The sequence below is a fragment of the Pseudomyrmex gracilis genome, unplaced genomic scaffold (genome assembly GCF_002006095.1).
Source record: "Pseudomyrmex gracilis isolate BER0280 unplaced genomic scaffold, ASM200609v1 scaffold_38, whole genome shotgun sequence".
Taxonomy (NCBI): domain Eukaryota; kingdom Metazoa; phylum Arthropoda; class Insecta; order Hymenoptera; family Formicidae; genus Pseudomyrmex; species Pseudomyrmex gracilis.
This window is the reverse complement of record NW_018020622.1, coordinates 521,004-543,251: the sequence shown is the minus strand read 5'-3', so window position 1 is coordinate 543,251 and position 22,248 is coordinate 521,004. Positions and strand designations below refer to the sequence as shown.

Sequence of the window (22,248 nt, the reverse complement as noted above, 5' to 3'; positions counted from 1 at the left end):
ACCTTCTCTATTATATTTATGTGGTAGCTTGCGGCCGGGAAGGTTTATGTGGTGTCTCCACTCTGTCTCGTGGCGCTCCTTTTTCCCTCCTTTACTCTCTCTTTCTCTCTCTTTCTCTCTTTCTCTTTTACTGTTTCTTGTCCCTATATCTTCCTTCTAAAATTATTCTGCGAGTCGCGTTGACTCCGTTACATCACGATTTCTTATCATTTTGATCGCAGTTATTTATAAAGTTGTATTAAATGTAACGGAGCACAATAAGAATTTTATTACGGTGAACGTGACTAATTTTTGAGCCGAATTCATGGTGTCCGATTGTGCATGTATTCGTACATTCTGTGAGAATTTAGAAAGAGTCAAGTGTTCGCGGTGTGAATGACACCACGTGCAGAGGGTGAGACCAATAAGTGTGCGCGTTGAGCATCGACCAATGAGAATGTAAAGATGCTGGACCGTGTCCCGGATACTGACGTCGTTACTATGCCAGAAACGTGACCTTAGCGCGTATGCATTTGGACGGACACGTTTCAATTTGGCTGGTAAAAAATTTCATGATTTTATCTTGATTGTCCACTATTTTTTATCCTACTCTAAAAAATAGGAAACCTATCTGATATTGCTCTATAACGACATTTAATTTTTCTAACACAAAATAGTGAGATATATTTAATTATGCGCGTTTTTTTACGAAAGAAAAACAATTGTATGAAAATACAAAAACTTTAGCTGCTTATATCGTATAACAGTATGGCTGATTATATTGTATTAGTATATAGATATGCATACACACATGTGTGTACATGTACACTTCTGTACGTAATTGCGTGTAATTTATTGTTTCAGGTAAGTGACGCAACGTCTCAACTGCGGATTACGGAAGCTGTTCACCTTCCTTGCTAGGTACACATATAATGTAAGCAACTTATTATTTTTATTATTACTAATTTCGTGTTATAAAAGGTTTTACAAGATTCTACCATGTACATTTGATGATTATAGGTCTCAAGTTAGAGACGAAACGTTTCTTGCTTTTTACATGTAATTATTATTTATTGGAATATATATCAACAACCTCTTATTTTGCTCGATTGACCTTCTTATTTATACTGTGTTTGATAATTATAGTTTTTTTTTAACATACAATTGTTTAGTTTAGACTCTGTAATTTGCGTTATTCAATACAATTTTTTTGTTATGCTTTACTTTTTATATTGTATCAACTGAAGATGACTCAAAAATTTGTATCGACTGAAGATGACTCAAAAAAACAATCAAGACATTTTGAAGGTTTAGAGATTATAGTAATTTATTAAATAATCCGGCAATCAACACAGTTTGTACTTGCCTGACATATTAAATTTTTGGATTTCACCGAATTCAAAAATATTTTTTATCTCATTATTGTTTATTATTACTGTTTAGTTATTCATTTATTATAAAATTATAAAATGATTACAAGATTTTTTCGCAAATGTGTGGTAAGTAGCGAGTATTTAAAATAACAAAAATATATAAAACAATGCACAAATTAGAAATAGATTAAAAAAATAAAATGTAAAAGTAAAGAATGTAAGAAAAAAATACAGTAAGAAAGTTAAACTGAAGTTTGAAAACACTGTCTAGAAATTCTTGTTAACAGCAAAGTCAGAATAGGCCCACCCGGCGGCTTGTAAAGCATGCGGGGAATGATTAAATGCTTCATTAATATGATTAAAGTAAAAAGCTGTTTGAGTAACGAGTAAGAATAAATCATCTGCTGGTCAAGTCGTACTGTGACTTGGCGCGTTATCCTTTAGGTGTTTAAATTAGTTACTTTCATTTTATATTTAATTGTTAACTTTACAATTTTTCAAATATACAATTTCAAATAAACAATTTACAAAAACAGAAATATATCGTTTTAAAAGGTTTGATAGGACTAAATAACATATTATTGTGTACAAAAAAATTGCAGTGTCGAAATCGCGTGAAGGATCTCGAGACGTCCGAAGAATAGAATTTGTAAAACTGCTATTTTCCCCATATGTATAATCGATGTTTTATTTTAATAATTTACAAATGCAGCACATATCCAATAATTTGTAGTAAATATCGCGTCTATCGTTGAAAAGTATCACACAACACTGGAACATATCACTTCGTTTACACGATATACGTCACATTGTTGGTGCTTGGTGACATGCAAGGTGCCATAGCTTGACGCGAAGTGCAAGCAGATGCGATCGGCGATTATGCACTTACAGTGTTACCGTATATAAACGGTGCCCGTATAAGCCATGGTAGATATGCATACACCGCTGGTACATATAATGCGGTCCGAGGCACGAGGGCAATGTATCTTCCACGTGACATCGGAGCCTACACTAATCGCGCTACAATCTTCACTGTGGTGAGAAGAGGGGAATAAAAAGACGGACAAGAAGAAGAAAATCACATGTATCGCATGTACTCGGTGTGCCTGGCAAATAAAGAAAGAAGTGGAAGAGAAAGACGGTATCACAAACACTCTGAAAGTGTGAAGAAGGATGCAGAGACGAAAGGAGATAAGAAGGTTGAGAATGGAGAAGAAGATGGTGCAGTGGATTTTGTGGACTTGTCTTCACAAGCGGAAAAAAAAAAGATTGAATAGATAGTAGTGAAGAGATGCGGAAGTATCAGATACAAGAAATGTTAGATAAATAAGTAGATAAAACGGAGAAGGAAATGAAATACGAGTTTATATTTTTATACATACTCTCTATATAACACATAAATATAAAAATATATAAGAAAAGAAGAAATGGATTAAATATCTTACTCTCTATTGCAAATATTTTCTAAGACAAAAATTTTTTATATAAATTAATTGCTGAGATTGGTTGCGTTAAACGTCACTATTCAATGAATCGTTTTATTATTCCAAGATGCGTGATAATGTCTAACATCTTTTAAGATTGTAATGAGACCTTGGCAACCTCTGCAATTTACAGTACCGCCTTTCACCATGTATACAGTAAATGCATAATTTTTCAATTTGTTAGACCTGTAGGTCGAATGTCAAAAGTCTAACTCATGCACGACGGCCATATTAGCGGCGATAAGAAATTGCGAAAACTGACAGTTGCAGTGGCGCTCTCTATCGCATGAAATATTGCGATACGCATCTATCGAACGGACCTATGCCGCTATGTCGACCGCACACAGCAAGCAAACCTGTAATTTATTCCTCGGCGGAGCCACGCACCACCCAACTCCGATATAATTATTATAATTATTGTCTCCCCTTCAAAATGGGGCTTGATAATAATCGTTCGTATTTGTTACACGACTCTACCGTATTCGTAGAACTCAGGGATCATTTCTTTGAACTATATCGAGTCATTTCTCTCTCGTATTGTATTATATCAACAACTCCGATACGACACAAAAGAATAACAATCATCAGTAGATACTGGAAGGAAAAATGTTTATATTTTTTAACTTGGTTTAACTTTTTAATTTATATATTATTTCTCAAAACCAATCTCATTTAAATGCCATTTCCCCAAATTAAAATCCATCTTTAGCATTGTTCAATTTCTTTCATTGTTCTTCAATCATAATTGGTACCTGTGTCGCGACACTTGTACCGATGTACTTTATCCATTGTTGTAGACACGGCATTATAAATTACAGCGATCTGTTCACTGTGTTAATTTGTCCGCTTTTCAATTAGCGACCGAACGAGTTCGGCGGTAGCGAATAAATTGAGTGCCGGCGACGGCGGTCGCGGGGCCGCGTTCGTGACTTTCTAAATCCGCCACGTGTGTCGACCCCTGCCGGTTGAATTGTCGACGCTGCGCCACTGATCGTGTTTTAAATTACCACCTATGGATGAAACAAAATACTACGGTACTACTTTCTTTTAAACACCGCACGTGTTACAGTTCTTCGAAATTAATTCGTAGAAATTTCGAATTCCTTATGGATTTGAGCTTGCGATGACATTTATTTTATAATTAAAATCGAAATTTGCGTTTACTGCAGTAAATCGATTTTGTTAAGAAAAGGAAAAAAAAGACGTGTCGTAAAATTTCTAAAAACTAAGTTCTGATAGAGTACTTTTCAAATCTAAGTTAGAATGTATATTTCAAATTGCCAGTTTCTGATGTTTGATGGAGTTTACCGTGTATGAGCAAACGCATCACTAATTTTGAGGGGAACGTATATAACCCCCGATGTAATATTCCGTCATTCAAAAAGCAGTGCCGTGCTGAAGGCGAAGGTAACTTCGTGCCGGCCACCTGCAGGTAACCTGGGAGCGTCACGACGCCGCCGTCGCGACGAGTTATGGCCACAAATCACGCGATTTGTAATTGCTACTATCAACTACACGATTTCACGTGGCGGTTTCTACCCGCACATGTGGATGGAAATCCATAAACATCGATTCTTCTATAGCTTCGCGAAACTTATGCCTTGATATGGGAGGTTAAATGTGGTTTGTTTTCTACGAAAAGTTGTTGTGGACAATTTCTAAAATCTAAGAACTATAATCGAAACTCTATTATGGCGAAAAAAGTCGATTCTGTTGTCTCGTAACACAACACACTTTCTCGACTCATGCCGGCAAAAATATCAAAGAAAACTACTGTACTTCCGTGTTATATCTAGTGCAGAAAATATAACTTTGCGGTTCGGAATAGATTATAAATTGAAATTATGACGTTACGTGTATGCGCATGTCGCCATTTATATAAATAGTGAAAAAAATACGTAAACTTATTGCCTTCATGAGATTGATATATTGATACACATTTATCGGTAAAAGAAAAAATTTAGATATTAAAAGTAAATTGAATTTTCTCGTACGTTTATATACACACATGGAGAAATAGAAATCACTGATTTTTACTTCCGGACCTTTTGTTATTTTACGGGTATATAACATGGGCGTTTCTAGTTCACATCACCATGTAGTATATCACGTACCGTGACAGAACGCGTTACCATTGTAACACGCTTGTTCCTGCGGCGATACATTACGTTACGTCCACGTCCCGGGTATTACTTCGGCTTCCCTTCTCAACATGGCTAGGGTATAGCTTCGTACATGTTCGTAAGATTCGATTCGTTCGTCGACGGTCATGGTGTGCGCCACGTTAAAAGCTTTCTTCACCGACGAAGTAATTATAGCAGATATATAGTCTGCGATGAGAATTAGGCAACTGAAACCAATTCAAAATTCAACGCGCACATTAAAATACGCCGGGAGAATAACTTTTTGATTTAGAAAATCTATTAGAAAAATCTTACAAGTAGATCGAAAGAATTTTTTTCAAACAGTATATTTTTAAATAAAAAAAGTAAAAAAAACTTAGCAAAGTTTTGTCTTTGGCGCGCAAATACTATCATCACCGCGAATCAAACTTTTTAATCGATAATTATTTATTATTTGTACATTCTGGTCAGTTATTTTAATTTTGGTGTCATTAAAAACGCAGAGCTATGTCTCAGCTCCGGTGTCGGCGACGTGTGGCAAGTAGATGTGAGTGCTTGTGTGTTCTGCGGCATCCGGCAGGTCGCATAGGTGCGCACGGCATGTTTCCCGCGCGCGCTCCTTCCTCCTTCAGCGGCGCTGCCTGCCATCGTATCAACATCGCACTTCATAATCCTGGCAGTGTTTCTGCGCGTCTCGATCCGTTAGCTTACCTGATCGATCCGTTTCTCCTTTTATATCGGTTTCATTGCAATTTTCATACAGCGCGTTTTACAATTGTCGGCAGTTACAACTTACGTCTTGCGTTGCCCGTTTCAAGGTGACAACGAACACCGGATGTCATTACTCTCGTGCGTTAAATTTCCGCTGTCTGGTGATTTTGGACAATTGCGGCCTTATGTTTTTGTCCTTGAATATCAGACTTTTGTGTTTTGTGAAGTAATATTCAGTTTGTGATATTATCTCGTTCCTGCGAAACCAACGCATGCGCGCGCGCGCGCGCACACACACACACACACGCACATTACATTTAGATAAAGTTTTTTTCAAAAGATATTAAGTAATATTTTTAAATTACATTCATTTTTAAATTACATAAATTAAATTATATTTAAATACTTAAAATGTAATAATGAGTGTTAATTATTATATTAAACTTAATAATTCTATAGACAATATTTCTCACTTACTCTGCTACAAAATAGAAACTCTAATATGAAGAAAATAATTATCAACTACTATTCGCTCTATAAAACTGGTTTCGTATAACGCGTTTTTTTGCCTTTTTACATATGTAGAATTAATGCAATGTGTTGTTTGGCATGTCGATTATGACATGACTTAATTGTTCACACTGTATTTTCTCTTACTCTGTTTTTTTTTAAGTTTTTTTAGATGTATTTTCGCACAATATGGCTACAATTGATTTTTATTATTCTACTGTAACAAATTAAATATATATATATATATACGCGCGTCAAAATGTTATTTAACATAAAATCGGTTCTTCGAACACGAAATTTGTGTTGAGTTTCTCGTGCAACTATACTATAGTAACTACTACTACTATAGTAACTACTACTAAGAGGGAAACAAAAATGGTAAGTGTGTAAAAATTTTTTATTTTGTGTATTTTTCACTAGATTTGCTATTTTACGAGTAAATTATATGTCAAAAATTTACTTTAAAAAAGTAAATCTACTATATAAAATAAATAAAATGTTCAAACTCGCGGAAAAAATGCTTTCAAAGTGTATATTATTAAATAATAAACAAGTCAATAATGTTATCCATAAATATAATAACAAAGGAAGTATTATTTACAGTAAATAATCAACTTGTATATTTTTTGTTAATGTTACTATATTTTGATTTGTTTATGCGTTTTATTCAATCTCTGATAAGATTCTTTCTCTTCCTCTTTCTCTCGAGAAAATGGCAGAAATATGTGTGTGTTGGTGGAGAGAACAAAAGAATTCCCGGATGCTTTGATAGGTAGTGTAAAAGGAAGGAAGAGAAAGAAAGGAAGGAAGAGGCGAGATTGGGTAGAAGGCTAGGTGTAATTTACCCTTGAGGCCCCGTGGGTGGTTGCTCCGTTCTTGGTTCTGGCGTACAGGATTGGTCGGACGTTTGACAGTTGACGGATGATGAGGCGGCCTTTCAGTCCCCCTTTCGTCCCCCTTTTACGCCCCCAACGTGCTGATTTAGTCCCGAGTTCGGTTTCTGGCGCGTCCATTATCTGCCGCGGGGCAAAATCAAACCGGGCATAACGGGATTATTAGCTGAAATAGGCACATGTGTCATATATATCTCAGGCTGTTTTTTTCGCTCGTTCTTTATCCCTGTCATACTTCTTCTACGGGACGGCTAGAAATTGTTGAATAATGTTTCAGGAGGTTTATATGTCTTTTATTCGTTATTACAAAATATAGAATTTTAATAGAAAACACAGACATTTTTCAAGATAAATGTACTTACACTTAAAGATTATAGAGTATTTTTATTAACACAAACAAATAATCTACATTGATTCAATGTAGATTAAAAAACTGAGAAATTACAACATGGATCGATGGTTTTTTTTATACACTTGAAAACTTTCGGACGTTTTGCTAAACGTTTCACATATAAAACTAATTTGCTCTTTATTTCATATCAAGCGAAGAATTTTACATTTTAACTGGTTGCGGTCAGTAATTTTCTATTTTATGGGGATCTGATGTAGAATGAAAAATTTATTGCATATTTCTCTAGAAAGTTTATTCACATGTATCTCTGTTTACTGGATGATAGATAGATAGAGAAAGAAAGAGAAAGAAAGACAAAGATAATGGAGATAACATCGTAATATATATGGTTTTCATTTTAGCAATTTTTTCTTAATATAAGATATGGAATAAGCATCCGAGCCGTAGCTTGTCGCAGCGTAACGCTTCGATGCTTAGCTCGAGATAAGCTATCCTTTCGCCGAGATGTGGATCTAGGAATGATGCGCGAAAAACGTCAACGTGTAGTTTCTGTATTTCTTCGTGGTGTAGATGTTAAAACCATGTACCGCGCGCTGGTGTCGCATTTATCTACTCTGCGATCTACTGCGCAACGTGATTGCGCGAACTACTGCGTGGTGTGCTCGAATGTTCCAGGGATCTCGATTGCGTGAACCAAAGAACCGGTTGAGCACTGCGTAGTTTCCTGTTTTATTCGTACAAAATTTATATATAGGTTTTTTTCAATGTCTTTGATATTACGTGTTACAGCTCGTGTAAAAAATTTTATTAAAAAGTATTCGAAGATAAAAGTCAATGCGGAATGTAATTCTTGTTGCACGAAGTTATTGACAGCATATTGTTAAAATTTTGAATATTTTGAATGCTTATATTTTTGGACGCATCTCGTACAATTTAAATGAAAGTTTTGTTACAATTTAGTGACGTTAATATCATACACGTTACCTAAATAACACACAAAGTTGCTACAGTGGTATCAAACAATATGTTATCTTAAATATTAGCAAAAAGTAAATTAATTCGTACGATCTTGATCAGCGTAGTTTATGGAAGTGGGTGATCTAACGCATTTTAACAAACTAATTAAAACGATTGCGCGAACTTTATTATGCACGTAAGTAGTAAACCCTACCGCTTGGTTTGCACGTTTTGGGGAAGGAAGTTTGCTATATGCGCGTGAGAAAACAGACACACATTCTTCACGTAGCGTGTGGTTAAATCTTACTTTTCCACGATTGGGACGGATATACTGGCAAAATGTATGTAGGCTAATTGGTCATCGTCAATCTTTGCCTTTCACCTTAATTCTTTCCCAGCCGTTTTTCTTGAGATTATCGCTTTTGCTCGTCACATCACAATTTCCTTGTGTTCTCCGACGAATATGACTTACAGCCTCTACGAAGAGTATTACTACCTGTCCAACCAGGCTCTTACGCTCGGACCTAGTCTGCTATTTATCATGTTATTTTATAGTCAACTGAACTTGAACAACTGGAACGCCCAATAAACGTTTGTGCTATTTATAGCTTTTGAAAAAAGTGTGTTCGCAAACAATAATTAATATGTGCTTTTTCGTCTTGTTTTACTAAAATACTTCTAAAATTATCTTCTTACATCAACGGTATGTTTGCTGAAAAATTTCTGTTTTCTTATGTATGTACATAGTAATTAAAAGTCTACTTTCTTATATTAAGTTTTTTTCCAATTTTTTCAAGAACACTGACATTTGTGTATTATACTTGCCGGAGAGAATGTTAAAAATTTAATGCGCGAAAAATCTTTTGAAAAATTTCGCGTACACCTGTTCACGGAACAGGTTATTCAGCGAATCGTCCAATCGATATCTGACCCGATGCGAGTTGTTCACCAACGCGGACCGAGGTTTCTTCGCGAGAAATTACGGCAACGTGCCTTCACGTGTTTTTTTGTTACCCTACTCCGTCACTAATAATAGACCTTGGCACCTCTCTGGCTTGGTTCGCGGACCACCCAAACGATCATGCACGAGGCGAAAGGACTGGCGTTAGTGGCGCGCTGCGTAGCTGATTGGTATTGCGGGAACGGCAGACGTGAACGCACCAAACAGTAGGTTGATCCGAGTGATTGATAAGCAGTGCCACGCGCCAGCCGCCAAACAAATACGAAGGCGACAAAATTATTCAGCCCAGGTACCACGTGTGTCGATGCAAACTTTTTGCAATCGATTCTTTCATTAGCGAAATCGAGTGACATAGATATACCAATTTCCTTTGGTGTTGTTTTCAGCTTATTTTTATACTCTTATTGTCAATATTATGTTCGCACAATTTTAATTTATTATTAAAAATATAACATTAATGTTTTGTAAAGAAAACGTAATATTTCAAATTTCAATTTTAATATTTTATGTATATATTTAATGTAATATGTATAATAATATTGCCAAAGATAGTCACTAGTTTTACAACATGGTTTTACATCAAACTGTAATTATAAGACGTTACATTCTCTAAATATGCGTGTATGTACAAACATTTCAGAACAAATGTCGCTAACGCATATAATCGATATAAATACTAAATGATAGTCTATTAGCATTTTTCCTTGTAAGTTGCGACTGATTAGCATATTGCGCATGCAAAGTAAGACTATTATAACCTTATTATATACTTTACGAAGATTGTGTTATACTTATGCTTTTTTCAAGTATGATTTAAATGATCATTTTCTTGTTATAGTAAAAACTGAAAACTCATGTTTATTTACGTCAAAACATGCATAGTTTAGTTACAATCTTTTGCCGTATTTGCTATTAGACATTGGAAAATCATTATTTTCCCGCGCACGTGCACGTTAAGTGGAGCAAGGCCCTCTGTTCAATTTTGCTGGAACTCGAAGGTACTCGACCTTCTGGCAAAACGCAGCAGATGGCAGTGCGTGTGATTCTGTCTTCAAGGCCGCAGTTCGCGCGCGGCAGCTGTTTTCGTAAGTGCTGCCACCTTCCGCACTCTGCTTAAAAGCGATACTGACCTGCGCATGTCCCGCACCATCATAACACACAGCTCGAACACCATGGGTGCCGGCAAATTTATGACCCGTATCATGGCGCGGCATCTAAACGATTATTTGCCGTTAAACGTAAACGGCTTTAAAAACGAGTCTGTATAATAGAGTAAATATAGGCTTGGCGTTCAGATCATGATAAATTTATAGCTCCACTTATGAAGATTTTGTATCGGCTGACTGGCAGGCTTTAATTTTGGAGATTAATATTATTTGAACATTAACTCGACTATTCCATTTTTGTTTAAAATCCTGGAAAATTTTCTTCACTGAAGTTTTATATATATTTTTTTATATATATTTTTTCACTAAACTAAACATGTAATTCATATCAATATCAATTATAAAGAGAAAATATATTAGGATATATACAATATAAAAAATAATTAAATACCAAATATGATTCTCTCCCTCTTTCTCTCTCACACACACCTACATTCTCATACTTCTGTTTATTTTAAAATTAATCAACAATTTTATGCCAAACTTTACTTTTTAAATAAGAAGATAAATTTAACTACCGGTGATTTCTAATATTTCAAAGGTATAATTTTATCATATCTTTTTATATTTAAATAATAATTTTTAAATAACTTTTTTAACGTTTTTATTATTATAACAATTTCTATCTTTCATTAATTTGGCAAACTGCTCAGAAATTCTAGTCACAGGGAAATCTCTTCATGTTCTATTCTTACATCTTGTGGCATCTCCCAGTCGTGGACTTAGTATAGCCTGGCTCCAAGAAGATTTTAATTAAACCCGCCCTTCCAATGTTGCGTCTGATTGGATGAGCTAATCCCGCGTTCGTAGAAAATTTAGGGTTCCTTCTTTTTGAAAAGATAAACTCTTGAGAGCGCGTTAAAATTTTTTCTATGATATTGTAAGAAAAGTATAACAATAATCTATAACTTATATTTAAAACTATAAGTTATAGATAAGTTTCTAAACCATATATTTTATTGAAAAAGATATTCTATATACTTAAAATAAAAGATTTATTTAAGTATATAAAAATAAAATGTACGTTATTGAGCTGTTTAAATTATGTGCGCAATTAGTATTATTTATACAATCAATATTTGTAATATTGTCAAACAATTTCTCACACATAAATTTCTCGCAATAAGGAAAAGAAGTGTAATAACTTGATTAGATTATAGGAGCTTTTTTTGTCGGACGTCTTTCTTAAATAAAGTCATTTGGCGAGGTTTGAGAAGACCGAAAAAGTATTCGGTTGTCTTAGAGGGAAAGAAGGATGGTGCCACACAAGAGGAGTAGAAGGAAAACACCACGTCAAGAGGATGACATCTAAATCTTGCTTTTCGTTTCACGCTGACTGCCCGCCCTTTCGTTGGCTCTATGCTTAGAGACAAAACTCCCATCTTTCCTTTAACCCTCGAAGGGATGGAACTTGAAGTACACTCAAGAACAAAAGTTACAAATTAATTGCATAAATTAATAGTCATTTTTATATACGTATAAAATTTAATACATATAACATATTTAATTTTTGGTATTGTCTATTTTGTTTTCTTCAAATGAATATTTTTTAAAATATATGTGCACGCGCACGCAAGAAAAAATGAACGTAACAAAAAGAAAGAATATGACGGAACAATGGTTTGCATTTTTATAATAAAAATGTCTTACAGGGGACATAAGTCTCAAGATATTCTCCGTGTTTCTTGAATTCCACAATCGGAAAAACAGAAACAGGTAGAACAAAGGCAAGTTTCACTTTCTTCTCACCTTCGTCTAGTGTAGCAAAAGCCACCTGTCGCGAAAGATACACGACTGGAAACTTTACAGACACAATGCTTTTCTCATGTAACTAAAATCAAACCCTTTAATTGTCATGACAATGAACTTGATAAAAAAAAAAAAAGAAAAATGCGCAGTGCGTGTTGTGTGTGTATTTGCAAAATGTGCGCAAAAGCTTGAATTAATTAGAGCAATAAAAATTATGATAACATTCCATATATACCTTTGAACGTACAATTTGCGTTATGAATTACTTTTCAAACCACAAAAAAAAATGATCGGTTTTCCCTTTTGCGAATCTAGTGTGGATTCCATAGCTATTGATATCACTAGTCGCGAGTTTCCACGTAAAACGCCGCCCATTCCACGAAATCGTGCACGTGTGCAACGCCGGATTCAGCTGCCTCGTTCGGTTCAGGAATGAATTATCGCCCGTTCGGGGCTGAGCTCTTTCATTTCCAGTCTACGCGGTAGTCCTATCCTTTTCTCTCCTCGGTATTGGCCGAGGCTGCAGACAGCAACGCTTTTTTCTCATCCCTCTGCGATATCTCCCTCTATTCCTCTCTCCGTTTTCTTTTTCAATTTCCATCAGAGATATATATCGTATCGTTTTTTGTTTCTCTACTGTTTTATACGCTTGAAAATTTCAATTCATAGTCTATGTAATTTGTTGTGTGTTTAATTATAAACAATTATCAATACTATTTTTACATATTTTCTCTTATTATTTTTTTATAAAATTATTTGAGAAATTACCATCTTTTATTATTTCTTTTTTGAGTTTTGCGCAATTTTAAAACGTTTTGACGTTTTTGGTACTCAAAATAAATAATATAATTGGTTTTAGTAATATTGTATTAAACTTAGCAACTAGGTCACACGTACACACACACACATACAGTTTAATCCCGAAAACAAGTTACCCGATACAACAGCTGCGTTATTTCCAGTACACGCGTGTTTTCAGTACACGTTTTATCTTTTAAGTTTTATTTTTTTAAGTTTTTTTGAGATTTTTTTTGAGATTTTTTAAATTTCCACAGGTTTTATGAACATATCGATTTTTGGAAAAACACCCAATATAAACAGTGATGAATATTCTTTCTGGACTTGTAAATATTAATAATTATTGTTTGTGCAAACTACGTAATATTATATCCGTTAGTTCTAGAAGACTTTGTAATCTGTTTTCCAAATTGTGATAAGGGTCCAATTTTCTACGCTGAAATTTGCTCGGAAATTCGCCAGTTATTCCTTTGAGGATAGCTCAGATGGAAGATAAAATCCATCAAATTCAAGCAAAGTAACCTTCATTCTGATATTTATGCGCTCCGAAAGGATCGGAAGTCGATATTAATATAATTTTTTTTTCTGTTTTTTTACGGCGTTGATTAATTTCAAAAATATTTTGTATTAATGTCTGCAACTTTACAAAGCATTATATATTTTATATAAAACAACATTTGACTTATATTTGCGCTTTTACTTTCTTCGGTGCGTAGATAAAGCGTGTTTGAGACCCTTCGTAATTCGGGCAAAGAGAAATGGCACGCAGGGATACCGGGGACACAATCAATTGGGTGTTTTCGTTTTGAACCGTGCTCCACGATCGAGGATGAAAGAAGGCACGAGGAGGGTAAATTGGAATTCCGCGATGCGGAGGATGATGCTGCCCCGGTTGGCCGGGACGAGAAGGGCATGCTGGAACGCGAAAGAAGAGGGAAACTGGCAGTGGAAAAAGGATGGCGAAGAAGAGAGTGGAGAGGGAGGAGAGTAGCATCCAAGGAATATTTACTGCCATCTTCTCCACCACTTACCCACAGATTCACTGCCTGAAGTTGTAAACACCTCTTAACTATATGGAGATAGTATCTCGGTCTTTTTTTCTTCTTGTGTGCCCTAAACTGTTTCGTGCATGGATGTTGCTACTATCACTAATTAGATCATTGTAATGATTGCGGCGTGAATTTTCTTTTCTCACATACGTGTTTACGGTGTACTTGTTACATAAATTATCGCAAATTACATAAAGATTAATAAAACATATTTACTTGATTTTAACGAAAAATAATTGATACAATTAGATAATTTTATACAGCGGAAACAGCAGTAATCGTTTGTTTTAAATATTAATTACATTACATATATGTGTGTAATTACAGTAAACAGAAAATTTACAGTATATACACATGCCGTAACGATAATCATTCTGAATTAAATTAAACTGCAACACACTCTGTTGCTAGACCGATTTTCCGCCGTTTAATTTGCATATCGTACACCTTCGTGTTATATTTGTTAACGCTAGAACGACACCGATCGATACGCACTGCCGCCTGCTTGTAGTTTAGCGTTCACCTGAACAAACGGTTTGCATATTCATCGACGCTTGGGTCAACATTTAGTCGCTCGTCAGAAAAATTTCGCGTTCAAATGACCTTGTCTTGCATCATCGAGTTTTTTTTTGGGTTTTTTTTTTATTTTTTTAACGGCGGCATCCAGTGTCTTCTCTTATCCGCCATGAAAATGACGTTTCGCATGAATATCGAGGATACGTCGCGATTTATACGCCAAGCTTGACTCGTTTTCGAAACCGGTTTCGCGTGCCATCTCTCGCTTGGTCACGGATTATTCAATCGGTAACTGTTTCTGAATTTTCCGTGTTACAGAGCTCTCAGCGGTACTTCCGCTGTGACGCAATTTATTGGCGAGATTTGACGTGGGGAAAAAAAAATATATATATATAAATATGAACGTGTCAGAAGTGTGCCATTTACTGACCGTTTCGCGAGAAAAATCAACGGCAATATCGTTATAAGAACATTGAAATAATTAGCATATACGTACGATCGATGCCGTGACATTTATTAAAATGTTAATCTTTTCTCAATGTGATCAATATAAATTTGCGCGAGCTGAAAAGAATGTACACATATTTTGAGTTAGAAATTGTAACAAAAGCGAGTAAATGTTCATGGCTTCGGGTTTTTTAGTCGAATAATATCTAGATATTTTGCTACACAAAAATAGAACGTGTCTTGCCGGCTAAGAAACGGTAACGCACCCCGAAACAGTGAGTTGATGCGCTCTCTCCGGGCGGCTGTAGATGGTGGAGACGTGGAGATATAGAACGGAGAGAGACAAATAGAAGGAGACGGTGAAACCCACTAAATCAATACTCTGCCATCGCTCCAACTCTGGCTCATCCCCTTGCCTACCACCCCCTTAGCCTACCCCCGAGTCGTCAGCCTGCTTCTCTCCCCCCAGCGTCCTCCTTCACCAGCGTTTCTCCGTTCCGTTCGTTCCACGCCACCCTTCGTTCCACCCCCGTCACGCTCTCGAGGCGAAACTTCTCTGGCTCCGCTTCCACGGACTACTCCCGCAGAGAGTTTCCTCTACCGTAGGGTTGGGATTCTCCCTTATGCGTCAGTATAATCTACCCGATGCTCATGAGATGTCGGTGATGCGTGAAGAGCGTATATTTATACACGTTATACGCGCACATTTTTTTTATTTGTTGATTTATTGATTTGTTGATTTTTTTGTTTATTGATAACTTTGTCAATTTCACGTTTCAATGGTGCTTCTTATACGAGGCAGAATAATAATGAATGAGAGTCTTATCTGAACGTTTATATCTGAACAACGACGTCACACTTGATTGACAGAGAAATATTTGAACTTTACAAGAAAAAGAGAGAAAAACGTTTGACATAGACTTCTGTCTGCTTAATATGACGTTTTAATTATTTCTTTTTACGATTGATATACGCGACGTGTTTAAATATTTTAAGCTGAAAATAAGATTTCAAATAAGAGATCAATATTCTCGTGAAAGATATCACAGAAGTAACTGTCGACGAGCTCTCCGCATGGATAACGGAAAAGCGATATCGCTGCGTTGGCACGTACTCTGCAGATCCAAAAAGATACAACTTGCGCGGAATTTTAATTCCGAAACGTACTCGGGGAAGAGTTATAAAACCTGTAATATAACAATTTTATATTCTTCAACGTACTACTGGATTATAGACGACGATGCTTGTGCATATGTGTTTGCGAACCTTTCAATTATACGTACAATTAACGTGTTTTTTTATTTTTTATTATTAATCGCTCCTTGATCGCAAACAAATATCGCATGTAACGCAATAATAACATAATTAACTTGGTTTTTCATGACCTGCTCTTTGATCGTAAATAATATTGTGTATGATGCAATATGACAATCGTAGAGATCACTAATAAAATATGCTAGCTATTATAAACATCGATATTTTTCCAATAATGAGAGGATGTTATTTCGAATCGGTTATTTTACTTTGAACATTAAATTACGCGCGCAATATTGTTTTCTTATCGAGTCGCGTCTATAAAAACGGATGAATAGTTAGTTATCGGTAACAACAAGACGGCAATCAGAGCGTTTGTCAATTGTCATAAAGCTCTGTTTATTTCACGCGGACATCACGCGTCTCATCAACAAACTAGGTCACGTAGTTCTGGTAGCGCGCACACTTACGCGACCATCGTCCGACCATTTGCGGGCGAATGCTGAAGCGTATATATCTACGATCGTGAGATAGAACCGACTGCGTAGCCTATGAAAGAAGTAGAAGGAGGAAGAGATTACTGATTGTGAGAGACGAAGCTCCTGTGCGTACACGCACATATACATATATATGGGCTTCTGCGTGTGTGCGACTTGCCCAAGACGGTAGTAGCCCCAATGCGTCTGGCAATCGTGAGCTAACTGGACAAATGAACGGTTGGCTCCGCTTCTTCCCGCTGACGATATTATCTTCTCTATTGATGGCGTCATTACATGGCGACTCACAACGTCGGGAATGTATACGGCGCATTTTGTAATATTTACTTTTATGCGCTCTTTTGTTATATTTATTTATTAAAAAGAACGAATAATTTTCTCTTAACAAAGACGTATATTTGTTCGTCGAGAAGCGAACTTGCCCGTACGTACGTATGCAGATGAAGTAAATGTGCATGCAATAAGCAGCCCGAGATCTCTCGATTAATAATTAAGAAAATCCCGTTCTGTACCCACCTGCTTTGTACTTGTAAAAAGAGTAGCAAGTTCCAAAAAGTCCAATTACACGGCCGGCAACTCCTGCTTTGTTTCACGGCCCGTGCCCGTTGGTTTATGTACCTTCTCTCTCTCTCTCTCTCTCTCTCTCTCTCTCTCTCTCTCTCTCTCTCTCTCTCTCTCTCTCTTTCTTCCTAGCCGTTCTTTAGATTTCTCTTCTTGTTTTTTCTTTTTCTTTTCCTTCCCTACCGACGTGCGAACTTTGCTGTCTTGGTAGCTGCCTAGTTTGTGATTTCTCGATGCTACCTTCCCTACGCTCACAGCGCAGTCTACACAACTTAGTGTCCCGTTAATTTCTTGCGATCCGCAGAACGATTACCGCACTTGTCCGAAAATTTAGCGCTTTCGGTGTCTCTTAAATCTCCCCAGCAGTGAGTTAAACCTGCAATAGCAGCTCGGCGCGTTCCGAAAATACGTTTTCGTGTACACACAATATAGATGATTCTTGTTTCTTTCTTCGGTCTTTGCGCCAAAAAATTCGTGCGTATATACAAATTAAGAAATTCCTTAAGACGTAAATCGCAATGTGACGTTAATACATTCTTTTTACATCAACAATAAAACCGACTCAATTGTACGAGTGATCTTGCAATAAGTAATCGAATAATAAAATATAATAAATATATTACTTATTCTCTTTAATAATATAGTAATTAAAGTACTTAAATAAAAAAATATTGTTGATAAGTAAATAATACTGTTATAAGTAAATAATACTGTTATATGCGCGATATAAAAACACGGTAGAGCAATACATATTTCAACGAAACGGAGAACAGAAATCTCAATTAATATTTATAAAGTAACGCACTCTCTTTATGTTCCTCGTACGTTACGCTACAGCGCGCAATAGCAGTTTAGACCGCGTAACATCACGAATTATAATGTTCTGCAATACATTGTAATGTGGTAATTAAATTAGTTCCTCGCGTATAGTCTCGTTTTCGAACAGGTTCTTCACCCACGTGTTTACATGATTTTTAAAGAAGTAAAATCAATTTTGTTTATTTTTTAATTATCGCCCATAAGATTAACGAGATGGAATTTGCGCGCGCACGTTTTATTCGACACGTGTTTCGCTGTGTGTTTTCGCATAACACGCATTATTGCGGAAATACACATTTGATCGCGGTCCCATCTAACTTGTACGCGAAATCGACGTAGTCGCCTGATGGGATTACGACGACTGTTGAAAGATTGACGATCGAATCCGTCAGCGGTTTTCCACGGCGTGGACGGACTCGGGATTTTCTGCAATTTTCTCCGCGGCCTTCGACACTGTAGGCCGTGCACGTTCCGAGGCTTCGAAAGCTCGGCATTCAATTCGAATCGCGTACGCTTGCGGTTGATGGAAGCTTGAATGAGTGGCACGTGGATGCGATGTGAGACGCGAGTACGTTTGAGTTTATAACGTCTCTCGGCGATGTTTTATTTCGAGCGTTTCTGGAGATTCAAATTAGTCGAAGAGGAATTAGAAATAGATTCGCGCAAAAAAAAAGACGGCAAGACTCGACGTTGATTCTCTTCCTCCGCGTTTGAATAAATCCTCGATAAATTAGATGATGAAATGTAATTCAATACCTCCTCTCCCTTATGATAAAAATAGGTTTCATATGGCACGCTTCGTGTGAAACACGAGAATAGCAGCCAAAATCATTGGAATATATACCATGACGTAATTAGCAACGGAGAAACGCGTCTCGTTGACGTAGAGGAAAACATCGGTGAGACAATATATATGGTGTTACGCTTCTCTCACGAGTGTCCCCGTGGTGCTCGTCGAATTCTCTCCCCGTGTGCGTCCCGAAGACGGACACACGTAGGGGAGAGAAGGGACTCTCGCTCGGTCTTCTTGGTGCCTGTACACAACCACCATCGTGCTGGATCACGGGGGCGTCAAGAGAGGCAAGAACAGTAGGACGGTCGAGGGGTATACGGGTGTATCGGGGGAGTGAAGCTTAACGCATGTGCACAGGGCGCTTCGCGTCGCGGCGCTCCGGTCCCGCCGGTCGGAGGCTGCGAAACCGAGCGGGTGGAATTCGCGGATCAGAGTCGTCGCATCTCTCGCTTAAGATATACATCACCGCGGCATCGTCCGCGGCTTTCCATGGGTATCGGCGAGCGCAAGACCGTCCCGACGCTGGCCGACGACACGTACCGAGCGCTCGTAAGGACCGCCACTCGTGAACGGGATGCCGCGTTCGGAATTCGCCCGGTGACGAATGATATCACCCGAAATCACGGTCTCCCGTGCGACGCGATACACGTGCGGTACGCTTTCGGCTACGAGTTTGTCAAAGTACTTGCGGGACAGATACAGCCCGAAGGACCGACACGAGGATCGAGTTCCAGTTAACGAATCCTGAAGGATCGACGTTTATTTTCTTGGTACATTGGAAAACAAAACGAAAACAAAAAAACCAACAACCTCGCGGGATCATTGTGCTTTAGCTTCCGAGCTGAAGCAGCTATATTGATAAGGACACATCGAATGATTGAGAGAAAGTGTGACATCGTGAGGAGCTCGTCGTAAATACAAACTACTTTTGTTCACGTCCGATAATTCGCACTGTTCCCAGGATTGATTTCTTTGTTGTCTCTCGGATATAAGAAACTTCAAAGAGAAACTTCGAAAGAAATTTTGAATTTGGAAAACGAGATCCGATTTTGTGCTTTGTAGAACGTTATTTCAGGACTGTTTTTCCAAACTGCGGAATTTGAGCATCGTAGATCTTGGTAGATCAATGTTAAGTTGCGATTCATTGGAAATAGTGCGCTGTTCATCGACCTCACGTCATACGTTCGCTATGTCTTGAAGGAGCCCGATCAGTAAACTCAGGTTTTTGTCCCGGCAGTTAACGTCTGAATAAAGTGCGACGAGGATAATTTTCGGATGACCTGATCCCCTTCCGGATGTCACGCTAAGTCAATCGCTCGCTTATTTTTTATTATTATTCATCAGCACACAGCTCTGTCAGCTGACAAATTACACACTGCGATTCTTCAATATCTTCTTAAGACAATCCGACAAAGTGAGACCTCAACTCGAAAAAAAAACAGTACCAGTATAAGATAAAAAAAAAAAAAATAAATAAATAAATAAAGATCGGAGTTTGATCGTAAAAGCGCTCCGAGATATTTTGTGTGACTTCTCCGTTTCGTAAGAATCGTGTGAAAAAAGTATCGCATAGTGAGGAAAGGGTGATATGGTGAATGGACTCACATGGTTCTTCTACCTGATAGACAGTGAGTCTGCTCGAAGGACACATGATTCGTCGACGGTGTTGGGTTTTTCTGATCCCACGCAGTGTCCCGTTGCGACTCGCTCGGTGACTGTCGGCGAATTCGTTCGTTCTTCGTGGACAAAGACTTCTGAGAAGGTCGTGCGTAAAGGGAAGTACCAGCCACGACGGGGCCCAGCGCCGGGGCGGAGACAAGGCCCCCGGTGCAGGGAAGAAGCAAGGCAGGGGGAGAAGTCGAGTTTAGCGTAGCAGCAACGGCCCTGAAACTACAAGGGAGAGCGACTACCCCCTTGAACAGGGGGGAAACTAGGAGGCGACCTCGCCGACGGAGGCGACGGAAAAAGAAGCGACGGAGGTGAGCGGATTATTAGTCAGATAACCTTATAATTAACCATCCTGAGTTATCGTTCAAGGCTGTGAACGTAATAATAATAATAATAATAGTAGCGCGCGCCTTTATGTCAGAGTTTCCTAAATAAAAATTTTACATTAAAATTAAATAAATAAGTAGGTAGTGGATGAAACAAAGAAAAGAGAGTGAAACTTGTGATATTAATTAGTTTATATAATAGAGAAACGCATATAATGTTAAATAAATGTGGTATTAAACGCATACAATATTAAAATTGTTGTAAACAACTTTCTCTTGGCTCTCGACTCTTAAAATTGAACACATTCGAAGATCTAAATGGCTAGTTTTTGTCTTTAATTAAAGATATCAACTTGTATATAATAATGCGCGTTTTGTAAGTGACACACACGGAAACGTGAAATAGCACGAAAGATAACGCGACATTTAAATTAAACGTCGAATCACAGTGTGGAACATGCTTCGAGTGTCACATTACAAAACCCATAACGAGCGATCCTGCCAAAATTCGTTTATACACTTTCCGCTTATTCATCAAAATTCGCGTGGTCATTGACAAAGTACACGGACGACTGATAGTTATCTGCTCTACATGTCTACAATTCTTTCGCGCGATATTGTTTTTTGTGCAAACAAAATTATTTTATATCAGACGAAAAGACGTCTATAAGTTTACATGATATAGTTTTAGTTAATTATCTTAAGTTTTTTCTAGTTTTTTAAACAACACAAAAAATTAATATAAAAATTGAAATAATTTTATAACAAAATCAAATTGATTCTTATGCATTTGTGCGAGTCAGATGCACTGAGACAATTCGTAAACACGGTCATTTGCGGTAGTCAACGACCTGCCGCATAGATTAATGACGCAACATTACGTTTTCCGCGAAAGCGCTTATCGAGCCACGCACGAAGCGTTGAATATATCTGCACCGCGTGCTTGAAACGTTTGGCAATTCGCTAACTGCTCTTAATTGTAATTGATCTGCAGTAGATCTCAGGGCGGCTTGTGCGGTCGATGCAAAAACACAGATTCCAGTGTTAACTGCAATTTATTCAGCTTCTTGCAGCCGGCCCGGCTGCCGGTGATCGTTTGGCTACTTCGTCCTACAACGTCGCAATTTTGTTTTTCTTCAAATATGTTAACAAAATTTTATCGACGTGCCGATCGAATACTCGCTGCTTACGAGAGTTCGCGAGATATCTCGAAAAAGATCTGGAATATTTTCTCTCATTTCTTCGTCATTTCGGGCTCTCTC

At 37.4% G+C, this 22,248-nt stretch overlaps 1 protein-coding gene across 10 annotated transcripts in view; it reads left to right on the top strand.

Annotated features, from left to right (window-relative positions):
- The window catches only part of LOC109852858 (homeotic protein antennapedia), a 147,865-nt gene that overhangs the window by 83,110 nt on the left and 42,507 nt on the right, over window positions 1-22,248 (top strand). For 3 of the 10 annotated variants that reach the window (XM_020424407.1, XM_020424405.1, XM_020424408.1), the window contains exon 2: window positions 844-913. The exons of 3 other annotated variants lie outside the window; for them this stretch is intronic. The gene's annotated coding sequence lies outside the window, so the exon portion shown is untranslated. Of the gene's footprint in view, window positions 1-474; window positions 540-843; window positions 914-6,447; window positions 6,559-20,507; window positions 20,972-22,248 lie in introns of those variants that run through there. 4 more of the 10 variants (XR_002250041.1, XM_020424404.1, XM_020424406.1 and 1 more) reach the window with 3 other exon arrangements.